This window comes from Aethalodelphis obliquidens, unplaced genomic scaffold (genome assembly GCF_003676395.1).
Source record: "Aethalodelphis obliquidens isolate GAN/ISIS:26980383/991018 unplaced genomic scaffold, ASM367639v1 scaffold2, whole genome shotgun sequence".
Lineage (NCBI taxonomy): Eukaryota > Metazoa > Chordata > Mammalia > Artiodactyla > Delphinidae > Aethalodelphis > Aethalodelphis obliquidens.
Window position 1 is genome coordinate 38,064,415 of NW_020837946.1, and position 12,687 is coordinate 38,077,101.

The 12,687-nt window shown below is 36.9% G+C and overlaps 1 protein-coding gene across 1 annotated transcript in view; it reads left to right on the forward strand.

Moving 5' to 3' along the window:
• The first annotated feature begins 7,093 nt into the window (after window positions 1–7,093).
• GTF3C3 (general transcription factor IIIC subunit 3) overlaps window positions 7,094–12,687 on the forward strand; it is a 39,820-nt gene continuing 34,226 nt past the window's right edge. The window contains exon 1 of the mRNA XM_027125275.1: window positions 7,094–9,791. The gene's annotated coding sequence lies outside the window, so the exon portion shown is untranslated. The remainder of the gene's footprint in view (window positions 9,792–12,687) is intronic.

The window sequence follows — 12,687 nt, forward strand, 5'->3', positions numbered from 1 at the left end:
ATTGAGTAGGGCACCTTAAACGTCATGACTTACAATCCTTCAGCTGTGATCTATTGGGTAGGGTAGACAGGAATGAAACTGGTAGAGCCAGCATTGGGGAGTTCTTTTCTGATACTGAAGTTTGTAAAATGTTTGTGTGTAAAAAAATTAATGGGAATAAAATACACAGGATAGAAGGGAAGTAGGTGAGATGAGGAGAAGGAGATCATTTATCAAACCGCTACAAAATTTGGAATACTAGTAATGATAATTTAAACTAGGTTGGGAGCCAAAAAAAGAGTGAAACAATGTAAGGGGACTCTTTAGGGGTTAGCAACTAATTGGATGTGGTAGACAAGCCTCTATCTGTGTTAGATTTGACGTGGGACCTTGCTTGACTCCCTGTGTGTAGCATATTATGAACACAACCAAAATGTCTTAAGTTGCTGCCAGCCAATGGCCTATCTTAATTTTCATTTTTCCCAAGATCCTAGGTACCTTAACTACAGCGGACCAAGTGGAGAATGGATTTTCTGAATCTCCATTTTGTTCTTTCTTCTTCTTGTTGCAGTACCTTATAGTTTTAAATTAACTTTTTTTTATTGTTCCAGTGAGACTAAAATGCAGTAGGATCTTTAGGTGCCAAAATGCAACTAACTGGAATCCTTAATCAGAAATATACTCTGTAATTCAACTTTGAAAGAAAAGAAACAAATCATAGAAAAACTGAAAAGTATAAGCAATTTCTTTCAGTAAAAACATTCTAGACCATATTGTGGGGTTTCTACAGACCACCTTGTCACCTATACTTTATTCTTTCAGCAGACATTCACTAAGTACCTATTGTACCAGAATCCATGCCAGACACATTCACGTTCAGTTTCTCATTTCATTCTCCATAAAAACCTTTAGAGGGAGGATTATTATCCTCCATTACAAGAAAAGAAATAGTCTCAGAGAAATTGAGCAATTTGCCCATAGTAGAATTCAAACCAGACTGTCTGAGTTCTGCAATATGTAATTATCAATACTAGTTCACTTCCTACTCTCTGAAAATCTTTTCTGACCATACTAGTTACTCCTTTTGCTTTGGAAAAAAATGTTTCCAATGATATGCCCACAGCTTTCCTTATTACTCTTTCTATATTTTCCCTTAGAGATTTCATCTGTGGCTTCAGTGTTATATTCTTGGTTGATGATTCACCAAGTCAGACAGACTTGCTCCCTCAGTTCCATATCTAAGTATTTCTGAATCAGTGGTAAGGTATTTAGCCTCCCTGAGACTGTATCCTCATCCATAAATTGTGACAATAATATTATCTTAAATATTACCATTAAATGAGTTAATGAACCAAATGCATCTGACACCTTTGTGTACAAGAAATGATAGGTGCTTTCTTCCAGCTCTCCAATCTCTAGTTTCCTCCAAACTAAACAAATTCAGTTGCAACTCATTGTTGAAATTTAACCTTATGATTTCTCTCCCTCCCTAATTAACAACTTTCAGTTTCCAAATTTCTCTTAAATCCTCCAGCTACTAAAGTTGAACCTCCATTCATTTTGATCATGTCTCCTTTGCTTACCATCTAGTTCCTCCTTGCATACCACAGGCCCTGAAGAGTCCAGCACTTTAGGGCCACCCTTACATTAGTTCACTCTTTGCTGACTCCCACCCTAATTCAGACCATCATTACTAGTATTCCTAATTTTGCAGCAGCTTCACAAATGATCTTCTCATTGTCTCACCCTCTTCCTTTTTCTCCTGCATATTCCCATTAATCCTTTTTTAAACAGCAATTTAGCATTATCACTCACTTTTTCAAAACCTTTTAATCTTCCCCCATGTTTGATAGGAAACAGTCTGAACTCCTTGACAGTTTGATCCATTTCCAGCCTTCTCTCCTACCGTTTCCTAAAGACACCCATCTCCTCCCCACACAGGCTGTTTCAGTTAGGATTAGTTTGCAAGAAACAGGAAGCCTGAGAAATAGTTGCTTAAACAATCAAATTTTCAGGTAGAAGGTCCAGGATAAGACTCCATGAAGTCATCAAGAACCAAAGTTCCTTCTATCGCATTTGTTCTCCATCCTTAATGTGTGGCTTTCATAACAAGACCATGGCTGCATGATATTTCCATTCCAGGAAGGAGGGGAAAGGAGCAAAAGGAATTTTGCCTTTTATTTGGAAAGGATTCTCCCTCTCCTCTCCCTTTCCCACTCAGGGACTTCCATTTACAGCTCACAGGCCAGAATAATATCGCATCACCACTAAAGAAATGCAAGGGAGATGGCGGAATCAAGTTTTTAAGCTGGGTTTGTGCTACCCCAAACAACATCTAAGAAGAAAGGTGTATTTCTTGGGCTGCTATAATAGGATTCCACAGACTCCGTGGCTTAAGCAACAGAAATTTATTTCTTCAAGTTCTGAAGGCTGAGAAGTCCAAGATCAATGTGCCAGCTGATAGGGGGTTAGGACTTCAACATATGAAACTTGGGGGGGGGGAGGGGAATACAATTCTGCCCATAACAAAAGGGATAAAAGGAAACAATGAGCCAAGTCTGCCACACATGCAAACTTGGCTACTGCATCTCCTTTGTCTCCCTTTTGCTACTTCACTGCCTTTGCTCAAGAACTTCTTCCCACATCTTTGCTGTCAAAATTTTCTCCGTAAAAATCTACCAATTGCCAGTCAGGACTAATCTTATCCCTACTTCTAGCTCTTGCTGTCATAGTTTCATATCCTATGGGAATCATCACATTAGGTCACATTATGTGCAGTTCTTAATAATGGTGACATTTAGCATCTACATGTCAGGTGCCCTTTATACGTATCATTTCTAAATCTTACAACAACACTGCAAAGTAGGGTTACTTCACAGATGAGGAAATTGAGGTGCAGAGAGATTAATATTTGCCCAGGAGAATGGCAGAGTCCAGTTTTGAACATGGTTAAATTTGGTTCTGAAACTCCACCACACCATGCTGTTTTTCCATATAGATTGTTTGCTCGTAGCAGGCAGGGATCGTGTCCCTTTCCATACACCTATTTGTAGTCCCACACTTAGCAATGCGTATTTTACATGGTAGAAATTTGTTAAATATTTTTTCAAATGAGTAATCATAACAGTGACCCAAGATAATTCAAAATCCTGATTTAACAACAACAAAAATTATGTCTGTAACAAAATTGCCTATGTGTTGATAACTGTTGAAGCTGAGTCATAAGTACGTGGACTTGCATTATTCTTTTCTCCTTACTTTTGTATGTATTGGAGTTTTATATAACAGAAATTTTAATTATGGTCCAGTTATTATATTTACTAAATAGATTAATACATTTAGAAAAACTTTAAGAAATAATTGAAGTTTTTCTTTTTACAATTGACCCCAGCTAATTTTAAAGTATTATTACCTGTGGTTCCCTATGTGTAAGATTACATTTTATAATCCCTAAAGCAACCATTAAAATAATAATTCAAAGAGGTATAGCTAGAATACCAATGGAGAAATTAAAATAGAAATTTTAAAATATTTTTAAAGCCCAAATCATAAAAGACAAAAATTGATGAATTAAACTTCACCAAAAATAAAAACTTCAACACTGTTCAAAAACAGTGTTAAGAAAACGAAAACACAATTTGCAAGTGAGAGAAAACCAAACATACATCTGATAAAGAACTTGTATCTAAAATATATATAAAGAATTTTCAAAATTCACCAACAAGAAAACAACTAAATTTATAATGAGCAAAATACTTAAACACTTCACCAGAGAAGATACATGGGTGACAAACTAAGTACATGAAAAGATGCCCAACATAGTCACTAGAAAAATGCTAATTATAACCACAACGCCTAAAATAAAAATTTTCAAAAACTGGCAATAGTACTGGTAAAGATTTGAAGCAACTAAAATTCTCATACATTGCTGGTGGGAATGCAAAAGAGAATGTCACTTTAGAAAACAGTGTGGCAATTTCTTAGAAAGTGAGACATACCTTTAGCATATGAACCAGCAATACCACTTCCATATGTTTACTCAAAAGAAATGAAAACATGTCAAAACAAAGACCTGTATGTAGATATTTATAGCAGCTTTGTTAATAATTTCCCCAAACTGGAAGCAAACCAAGTGTCTGTCAACTGGTGCATGGGTAGAAAATTTGTGGCACATCCATAAAATAAAATATTACTTGGCAAGTAAAAAGAAGTGAACAGCTGATATGTAAAATAATATTGATGACTCTTAAGTTCAGTATGCTAACATGCCATATTGTGTGATTCTACTTATATGAGAGAAAAAGGAAAAACTGTAGTGACAGAAAACATAAGAGTGGTTACAGGGGAACTGACTCCAAAGGGGCTTGAGGGGAACTTTGGGGGTGACGGAAATGTTCTAAATCTTGATTGTGATGGTGCTTACATAGCTATACAAAATTTGTGGAACTTTTTACTAAAAAGGATATATAAGTTACATGCTAATAAACCTGACTTAGAAAAATTAAAGCTTCCCAAAAGAAAACTCCAGGCCCAGTTTATTTCAGTGGTGAATTGTATTGAAGTTTTAATTCTGTTGAACATCGGTAACACCGATGTTGACAACTCTTTTGGAAAATAAAAGAGGAGGGATCGCTTCCCAAATCATGTTATGAGGCAAGCACAGCCTGATGTCAAAGCATGACAAAGAAATTACAAAAAGTTACTGACCAACATTCCTTGTTAACATAAATGTGAAAGGTCTTAATGAAATACCAGCAAATCAAATCCAGTAATTTATAAAAGCCCTCAGGAATATATAAATCAACTACTAGGACTGGTATGGACACAGAATTTAAGGTCAATATACAAAAAATATTTTCCATATTCAAATATCAAACAACTGTAAAATAATTTTTATAAAATGCCATTTATAAGATACTTAGGAATAAATAAAAATATGTACAAGGTCTCTCCACCAAAAACTACAAAATATTGCTTAGAGAAAATTTTAAAGCCCTAAGATAAAGAGAGATAATATTCATTGATAGGAAGACTCACTATTTTTAAGATGTCATTTTTCTCCAAAATGATATATATATTAAATACAATCTCAATAAAAATTGCAGCAGGCTATTTTTCTAAAACTCTACAAGCTGATTTTAAAATGTATATAGAAAAGCAAACAATTTCAAATAGTCACAACAATTTTGGAAAAGAATCACACCAATATGTGACTTCAAGACTTACTATAAAGCTATGGTAATCAAGACAGTGTGGTATTGGCAAAAGGATGGATAAGTAGTAAGTACATCAGTGGAACAGAACAAAGAGTTCAAAAATAAACCCATGTGTTTATGGTCAATTGATTATTGACAGAGGTGCCAAAACATTCCAATGGGAAAAGAAAATCTTTTCAACATACAGTTCTGGAGTAACTGGATACTTATATGGGAAAAAAAATAAGCCTGGAACCTTCCTCACATCATATACAAAACTAACGAGATGAATCATAAACCTAAATGTAAAAGCTAAACTATAAAGCTTCTAGAAGAAAATATAGGAGAAAACTTTGAGATGTGATGGTAGGCAAATGTGCATAGTTAGGTTAAAGAAAGCAATGACCACTGACATTTAAACAGACTCAAGTCTTAACAATAAAATCAGCACCTTCCCCCCCCACACACAGACACAGGCAAACTTCTCAAGAGCTTGATGGATTCATTCTCTCTTTCCTGTCCATCGAGTCCCTTCTAATCTGACCTTCACCTCCATCTACCCAAATATCTCTAATGCTCTATGGATCCTTTTAAGTCCTCATTTACCCAATTTGTCCCTTCTTGAAACATTTTCTTCTCTTGCTCCCATCCTCTCCTGGTTTTCCCCCTACCTCCAGGGTCTCCTTCATATAGATTCTGGTTTAGGGCTGGTTCATGTTAAAATTTCTCAAAGCTCAAGTCCTACGTCACCTTTTCTTCTCATTTGCTAATCTTCACTGAGGTAATCTCATCCTTTCCATGCCATATTTACAGCCCCCATAGTTACATCTCCTTTCCAGACCTCTCCTCTGAGCTTCAGGCCTGTGTATCCAATTGTATACTCCCCATCCCCACTTGGAGATCTCCAAGGCTCCTCAAATTCAATGTGTCCCACCTGGAACCCATGAGCCTCATCTCCTCATGCCGGTGTTTGATATGTCAGCTAATGGCACTGTAGTCTGCTCAGCTGCATAATCCTGAGACCTAGGGATTGGCCTTGAAACTCTCTTCCCCTTAGCTCTGCCTCCCATAGTATCCAGTACATTATCAGTACCTTCTAAATATCTCTCAGATCCATCCACAACTCTGCATTTGTGCTACCACCCCAATCCAAGTTAACATCTTGTCCTGCCTGGACTATTGCAGTAGCCCCCTAACTGGTCTCCCTCTTTTCTAGCTCAGTCTGTCCTCCAACAGTGCAACCAGAATAGCTTTTTAAAATTGCAAGTCTGTTACCAAGTCACTTGGATGCTTAAAACTTTTCAATCAGTTAGCATTGTTTGCAGCAGAAAGATCATAATCTGACTACCTCTAAAGGCCCAAGTTGCATCAGCCCCCCACCTTGCTCCTTATACTCCTCAGATACTGACTTATTTAGTTGCATTAATTTACCATGTTCCTTCCAGCCACAAGGTCTAGTACAGTTGTTCACCTTGTCTGAACCTCTTCTCCCTCTGTTCTCCCTAGGTTGCCTAGGTAACTCTACTCATCTACCAGATATAAGGTCACTTCTTCACAGAAGCCTTACCTGATCCCTGAGACTGCATCGAATCCACCTCTTCTACCCTGTCATAGTGCCATAATCTCAATAGAAATTATCATCATTGATATTTATACACTTTGTTATATAATGGTTTGATTAACGTCTGTCTTGCTCACTAATCTGTTAATTCCATGAGGGCAGGGAATCTATTATTCTTACTATTTTATCCCCAAAGCCTTGTGCAGTGCCTGGCACATAGTAGGCACTCAGTAAAAGTTTGTTGAATAAACAAAGGCGTGAATAAATGAAGGTCATGATGACCCTCCCAAGGTCAAAATGGCAAGATGAGATTGTAGCCAGGTATTCTAATTTCCGGTCCAGATTACTAGCCTTCTCAACAAAGAGCTTGTTCTGGATTGTTCTGAACTATTGGAACCAAAGCAACTTCAGTTTGTCAAGTCCAATTTCTCAACCCTTCCATTTTCTGCAGATGGCATTTATTTAGCAAGGGGATGCTATAGGTGAGGTAAGTTTTCTTTTTTCCACAAAACATGTGCTATCTTTTTGCTCTATTTTGAAAGGGTATTATGATTAACCATACCACTATTTAAAACTTGTAAAGCTTCTTGAGATTCTAAGAAGAAATATAAGGTATGGGTCACAAAGAGCAATTTTGTCTCTTGCAATAGAATTTTCTGTTTAAAAAAATGTGATTAATTTGAAAGGCTGATAGCTCCAAAAGAGCATTCTGTTAGGTGGGATAATCATTATCATATTCCCAGCTGCTGTGTATATACCTTCTCTTAAAAGTGAAAAAGGAGAAAGCCATTTTGCCGTGTGGAAGTGCCTTGTGTGTTCTATAACATCCAAATGAAATGTTCAGTGGTTGGAGGAGAGTCTGCTGTATTTAGGACAAATAGCTTCACTGTTAACCCTGAAGAAGCCTGAAGATGTGATTCTCAAGGGTCTTTGTGCTGTGGATGAAAATGGAATCATTATTTTTGAGCCCCCCACCCCCGCTCACATCAATGACTCCCACCTGCAGCCGATCCACTGGTTATAAGTAGCCATGAATCGCCTTGCAGATTGTAGGCAGGGTAAACAACCAGGGCCAGGCAAAAGCAAACTCCTGGTAAGCTCTATTAGCTCTTTCTGTGTGTTTCATTTCCATTTCACACCTTGGGGTGGGATACAATCTCTACTTACACTGGTGTGGTGTGTGTCTGTCTCAGACCTGTGTGTAAGGTGCATCTTTCAGTTCGGGCTGTATATTTTTTTCTTTTCTCTCTCTTTTTTTTTAAGACTGCTGTCTTAACACTTAAAGTAATTTAAGATTGGTTGTTTTTTCTTTTTTTGTTGTTATTGTTAAGAATTGCAGTTTCTTTGGAGACAACAAAGTGCAATTTTTTTCAGATGAAAAGGCATACTCACTTTCTAGGTTGTATTCATAATTGCTGTTTATCACTGTATAACATTCTCCTTATCATGGACTCCTTTAAGCTAATAACTGGTTTTAGGGGGGTTCATTAAGAAATGAATGTGGAAAAAAAGAGGGCTGCAAAATTCAGGTGAACCAATATACTATTTCTTCTTCTTTGTCTCCCTTTAAAAATGTTTCCTCTTTCTCTTTTCTACTTTTGCCCTCCCTTGTCCTCTCTCTCCCTCTTCTATATCTCTCTCTCTGGCCATTGACATTTCCCTGGTCCTTCCTTTCACTCAGCTTCCTTCCACAATGCCCAGAGCACTCCTGCTGCTGGCTGTTGCCCTGGTGCAACTTGGGCTTGTGCATGGAGCCGTGTTGAGAAACGAAGAAAAATAGAAGCCCCTCAACAATCCTAGAAACCGAGATCTGGTAAGAACAGCCACTGGGACATGCCAGGCTGCAGGGTGAAATTGGCACCTCCTTGGAGTTATGCACACTGCACTCTGCTAGAGCACGGTGGAGAGGAGGCTGCCAAGGGCTAAGAAGATTCCCCAGCAGGACCAGAGAAGAATTTTGCTAGCCTAGCGGCCGGTGTTCTAGCCCATTTACACTTGTTTCTGTACGGAGAAACAAATTTATATTTAGAAATGACCTTATACACACATAGCACATTACATTTGTAAATATTATATACATATTGACTTCATAGCCTTAATTTCTAATATATTGATATATACAGAATCAAGAGCGTACCAGGGAATTACGTTTTGCACAGCTTAGGTCGAACTGATAACAAAACAGATTCTCACATAACCAATACTTGCAAAGCTCCATTGCAAAAACTGAAAGTCAACCTGCATTCTTTTCAATTTGCTAGGCATTCTTTTCAACATAACGTTATCTAGGAAATAGAATTCAAAATACCAGTAAAACTTCTCTTTTAAAAATATGCCAAATACAGTAAACATGATGACATTACGATTTCAAAATATAGTTTTTCTAAAGAAAATGATGTGAAATATACCAATATAGGATTAAAACAATCAAAGAGCACTTTGCACAGCTTCTGTGTATTCACAGAATACACAGCTGAAAACCCCACGTCTGAGATGACTGGGATCTAGCTCACCATCAATCGGAGAGGAGACACCTGAGCTCTGATCACTGTGGAGTTCAGTTTCATCTCTGACTTCAGTACTCAGAGATGGCCAATGAATCTTCTCACTGTGGGCTGTTAAATAATTGATATTCAAGAATGGTGAATTATCTTTGTTTAGAGTTGAAATGTCAGGTAGAAAGGAGGGGGAAGGGGAGAAGGAGCCACAGCTTGTGTTTCTGATTTTCCACCTCCTGCCTCCTGGGTTAGCTCTAAAGTCAATTTGGGGGGGAAATGAGAGGGGAAAAATACTCATCTTTGAGTATTTGGAGTGTTTAAATGATAAATGACATTGAACATTTTCTTTCTCTCTTCAGTTTTTCAGAACCCTTCAGGCATATTTTAAAGGAAGAGGTCTTGATCTTGGAATGTTTTCAAATATTTCCTCCATGAACGAGAATCCCGGACCTCTCTCTTTCCAATCAGAACTTATTGCTTCTGCATTTGCAGATTATGAAGAACAGAAAAACTCCTTCCCCAATTACCTCAAAGTCTGAATGTTTCTTCTGAGTGCAGGTAAAACTCATCCCTTTATTCCCAGCATCTATCTAAACATACAACTCAGTCATAAAGTCATAAAGAGGTTTAGAAAATATTTATTTGAAAAATGATTTTATTTCCTCATGTAAATAACTGCTCAGTTCTGATGATACTCATCACTGTTAATACTCTGATTTGGTTCATATATTTTACAGTCTGGTTTTAAAAAGAAATGACAGTTGTGATTTTTAAAGCATAGTTTTCTGGGGAGAGATATATTAAAATAGTAGAACTATCACTCAATAGAATTATGAAATATAATTAAAAACCACATACTTATACCTATATCTTTTTTCAGACCAGGTCATAGAGCTAAATTATGTGGAAAATTATCTGTAAAGAAATATATTGAGCTGTACAGTTGGATTAAATGGATAGTAAAAATTTAAAAGAATGGTTTCTATTGGGAGAAAGTATTAAGCATATATTTGAGCTTGAACTTCCTCACCTAGAGAGGGAAAAAGAGTAGAATATTAGTAAAGATGGCCCTTCATAGGAAAAAAATTAGAAATTTATGTCTAAGATTTGAATTTTACTATTCTTATTACTTTAGCATTCCTGTCAAATAAATACCTACCATTTAAAAAGGAACAGGTATGGTGCAGTCGAAGAAAATATACTATGATTCTAGTCTGTTAGCTTTTCATTTGGCTTAATAATAAAGGGAACCGGGGCTTCCCTGGTGGTGCAGTGGTTGAGAGTCCACCTCCCGATGCAGCGGACACGGGTTCGTGCCCCGGTCCGGGAAGATCCCACATGCCGCGGAGCAGCTGGGCCTGTGAGCCACGGCCGCTGAGCCTGCGCGTCCGGAGCCTGCGTGTCCGGAGCCTGTGCTCCGCAACGGGAGAGGCCACAAGAGTGAGAGGCCCGCATACCGCAAAAAAAAAAAAAAAATTAATTAATTAATAAATAAAGGGAACCGAATCATAATTAAAATCTACTCCCATTCTTTCATGGGCATAGGATGAAATTGTGAGGAAGCAAACCATTGTTGCACTTCATTATGATTGTGAAAGGGTTTTGATGATTAGCTCTTTTAAATGGGATGATTTTTTAAAAATAATGATTATTCTAAGAGGATGCAATTTACCATGTGGTATATGCACTTGAGAACTGTCCTACAATGAGAAAATAAAATAGAATAAACACAAGTATATTAATGAAGGATCCCTTGACTATTTTTCACACTCAGGCCCTAGGGTAACAGACACTAAAACAGAATAATTGTTAATACCAAGTACCTATTTCAGTATGAGACAGTATTGCATACAAGTTGTTTGTAAGCCTTAGTTTATTCATCTATAAATTGCATATATGGATTTCTAATAAAAAGTATCAGAGAAAACATCAAATACATACTTTTGTGTGAGCATGAAACAAGGAAATATTTAAGAGCAGGAAAAAAGAGAAAGCACCCAGTTAGTGATATTGTAATATAATAATTATTCAACTTTGCAAAAGAAGCAAAGTTTCTGATTTGGAGAATATTTCATAAATACAAGCTCTCCTTTCCTAACAACTCTCATTAGGAAATGAAGACAAAAAGAGTTTTCACTGAACTATGTTGATCTTTGGGTCTTTGTGTTAATCTTCATTTTCCATTCGTTATAATGTTTTCTTTCAGATGTCTGGTGGTTTTAAAACTACAGACGAAGCTTCTCATTAGAAAAATTGGTTCATGGTCATGGCTAAACTTTTATGTGTTTTTTCCCTCCATTTTTGTTAATTTGTAATGATTTTATTCTACATTTTAGTCTACGTAGCTCAAGCTATGTAAACAGCTTGAGCTTTGGGCCATATGTGACTTCCGTGCATGGGTTTTTTTCTCAGTCAATAACCATAGATACCAGTGTAGAGCACGGCATATATTGCAAGGATTACAGAAACACCATAAAGTCAAAAGAAATGATCTTCTAAATTATGTTTCCTTTAAGCTTGTCTTCTATGTTTCTTACCTTTTATCAATCTGTTTTTATTTGAAAGGGACATTGCTCATTTTGACTTTAGTTCATTATATGTAACAGGAATTTGGGTTTTAAATTTATCTTTTTTCTAAAAGGAAGATGCATTCCCATGGTCAGCATATGCTATTGAAAGATCTCACAGTCTTAGTTACATATCAAGGGAGAGTAAGTGATGAATATCCACAATTAAGTTGAAATGGAAGGCAAAGAAACGTGGGATTTTAGGAGTCTCTTGGGCCTCTGGGAGATGTTCTCTGCCACGATGTTCAGAAGTGGACATTGTGCTACACCAGATATCCTAGCCATGCCTCACCTCTGGCTCTTCCACATACAACCTCAGGAAGGGAGAGGAGAAACAGGTGGATTTCCCTTCTTTCATAACCAACCCTCTTCCTCCACCCACCCCTCCCCAACTGAGGCTGTATCATTCTGATTCTCATATTCTCATCTGAAATAGCTACTTTTCTTTATGAAGAGCTGCATCATTTTCTCTGATTTCTGCAAAAGGAACACTGTACTAGAAGGAAACAGTGTAATCCTAAAAACACTAGTCTGTACATTCCAAAATAGTTTTCTGTGGCTTTTTTGTGGATGATTGATATTCAATATCAAGAATAAAATATTTATGCAAGAACAGATTCTATATCTGGTTCAATATGTTCTATTGTAATTAGTTGTATAAGTGTTTTCCCTGGAGGGTTGTGAGATATTTGTGAGCCAAGATCATATATAAGCCATTTTTATTTCTCCAGCACCTAGTACAATGCCTTGCATGTAGCAAGCACTCAATAAATACTTAATGAATTGAAATAAATGTGTGTTATTTTGCTATTAGTCAGACAGTAATGGAAGCTGCTTCTAGTTAATGCCAGACTTTTTTGTTTTACCATTTAAAAGATATGTTATTA